The sequence below is a fragment of the Pseudophryne corroboree genome, chromosome 8, assembly GCF_028390025.1.
Source record: "Pseudophryne corroboree isolate aPseCor3 chromosome 8, aPseCor3.hap2, whole genome shotgun sequence".
NCBI classification, from domain to species: domain Eukaryota; kingdom Metazoa; phylum Chordata; class Amphibia; order Anura; family Myobatrachidae; genus Pseudophryne; species Pseudophryne corroboree.
Window position 1 is genome coordinate 176,169,650 of NC_086451.1, and position 2,733 is coordinate 176,172,382.

The window sequence follows — 2,733 nt, forward strand, 5'->3', positions numbered from 1 at the left end:
CCCTGTTAAGTGGCCTGCTACTGAAGGCACCAACTACAAACTGAGCTCCCTGTTCATGGAAGCGAGGTTATAGAGCAGGGGGCGCTGAGCATCTTGGGAACAGTCAAAAGCTTTGAGCCTGTTGGTGCCTCAGATCAAGATCCTACTCTACACCCCAATGTGAATCCTTGTGGAGTCCAGTGTACCCCACAGAAGAAATGAATGTGTCACACCCATTGGCAGCAACATTAGAATAGCTGCTGATGGGCACAATTGAGAAAGGAAGGGGGGAAAACATTTGAATCCAGCACATATATGTAATTTGAATATGTAATTTGTACCTTCCTACTTTAAAATGTAATGGATGAACCTCACCCTGTGAGAACTATCTTCATGATCAAGAGATCTCATACGCAAGAAAAGCATGTGTTGGGATAGGGCTGTGGAGGGCGGCTGCTCGAGCACACCCCCGTCAAGTTAAGGAGATTCAACTGAGGAAGCACAAGGGAACTCTTGTCTGGGGACAACAACTGCAGGGAGACCACATCTTTTCAGATGAAAATGAGAGGGCGGAAGGCTGCCTAATACTGAAGCACCCTCAAACATCAAACCATATGCAACAACTAGTACAAGCATTCCTGGGGAAAGGTCTGCAGCAGACGGATTTGCATACGGTGATGTCATCCAAGCAGTGGGCCAAAGTTGGCTGGAACCCTCATCTGCATATGAAAAGAGAAAAGGGGTGCTTGGATGACCCCTAGTTCGCATTGAACACCCCCCACCCTCCTTTGGTGTGGGGCTCATGTTGGCCATGCCCCAGCCCCTGAAGCATTCAAGCTGATTTCTTGCAGCAGCTGGGCACTGTAACAGCTCCAGAGCTGCTCTGTAAGGCAAATAAAAGGGTGTGGGCCCTGCAACACCACCTGTAGTTCGCATTGTGCGTTGGAAGGCACAAAGTAAGCAGACGGGAGAAGTCAGGATAGTGCGCAAGGGCATAGAAGGGAGGGGCTCAAGAAAAGAGAAGTGGAAACAGACAGCAAACTAGGCGGGAGAGAGACCTGAGACAATGAGATCTAAATTATACCAGAGCCAACCAGGGGAAAGCACAAATGCAGTCCCCCCCCCCCTACCACAAATTATGCAGTCGAGATTCCCACATTTGGGGAAATCACAGAGGTCAGCATACCCAGAATGCAATGAATGAACCTCACCCTGGGAAAACAATCTTCATGACCATGGAATCACCTAAGCAAAATAAGTATGATTTGAGATAGGGCTGGGGAGGGCCGCTGCTCAGGCACACCTCCGTCAAGTAAAGGAGATTCAACTGAGGCAGCACAAGGGAACTCTCATCTGGGGACAACAACTGCAGGGAGAACACATTTTCAGACGAATGTGTGAGGGAAGAAGGCTGCCTAATACTGAAGCACCCCCCAAACAACAAACCAAATGCAACAACTAGTGCAAGCATTCCTGGGGGAAGGCCTGCAGCAGATGGATTCGCATATGGTGATGTCATCCAAGCAATGGGTATAGTTGGCTGCAACCCTCGTCTGCATATGAAAAGAGAAAATGGTCACGCAGGGCATGGCGGCCTTTGTGGGGTTGCGCTTGGATGACCCCTAGATCGCTTTATACACCCCCATCAGTGTGGGGCTCATGTTGGCCATGCCCCAGCCCCTGAAGCATTCAAGCTGATTTCTTGCAGCAGCTGGACCCAGTAACAGCTCCAGAGTTGCTCTACAAGACAAGTAAAAGGGTGTGAGCCATGCAGCACCACCTGTAGTTTGCATACACACATATATAGGACAGCATCTCTTATATGCCCCAGGGGCAATAAAATAGTATCCTTATCTAGAGTATCCGTCCATGCCGCTACAGCACTACACATACACACCCAGGCCGACGCAATTGCCGGTCTGAGTAAGGTACCTGAATGTGTATAAATGGACTTCAGGGTAATCTCCTGTTTGCGGTCAGCAGACTCTTTGAGGGTAGCCGTATCCTGGGACGGGAGGGCTAACTTCTTGGATAAGCGTGTTAATGCTTTGTCCACCCAAGGGGAGGATTCCCATCGTAACCTATCCGTTGATGGGAAAGGATACGCCATAAGAATCCTTTTGGAAATCTGCAGGAGATTCCCAAGCTTTTTCACATAACTCGTTCAGCTCGTGTGAGGGGAAAAGGTTACCTCAGGCTTCTTTCCCTTGTACATATGTACCCTCTTGTCAGGGATAGGGGGCTCCTCTGTGATGTGCAAAACATCTTTTATTGCCATAATCATATATCAAATGTATTTTGCCAATTTTGGCTGTAACTTTGCATCATCGTAATCGACACTGGAGTCAGAATCCGTGTCGGTATCTGTGTCAACAATCTGGATAGTGGGCACTTATGAGACCCTGACAGTCCCTGCGACATAGGATCAGGCATGGGTTGAGACCCTGACTGTCCCAAAGCTTCAGCCTTGTCTAATCTTTTGTGCAATGAGTTTACACTAGCATTTAAAACATTCCACATATCCATCCAATCAGGTGTCGGCGGAGACACCACATTCATTTGCTCCCGCTCCTCTCTAATATAGCCTTCTTCCTCAGACATGTCGACACACGCGTACCGACACACCACACACACAGGGAATGCTTTTACTGAAGACATTTCCCCCACAAGGCCCTTTGCCAAAGCTGGCCCTAACCAATATGATGCCCTAGGCAAGATTTTGCCTGGTGCCCCCTAGCACCACCGCTGGTTCCG

General features: G+C 49.0%; 1 non-coding gene across 1 annotated transcript; it reads right to left on the minus strand.

The window, feature by feature from the left end:
* Positions 1–1,073: 1,073 nt before the first annotated feature.
* On the minus strand, positions 1,074–1,241 carry LOC134951744 (U1 spliceosomal RNA). Its single transcript, XR_010184427.1, has one exon. It is a non-coding gene; the product is annotated as a U1 spliceosomal RNA (small nuclear RNA).
* Positions 1,242–2,733: the final 1,492 nt, after the last annotated feature.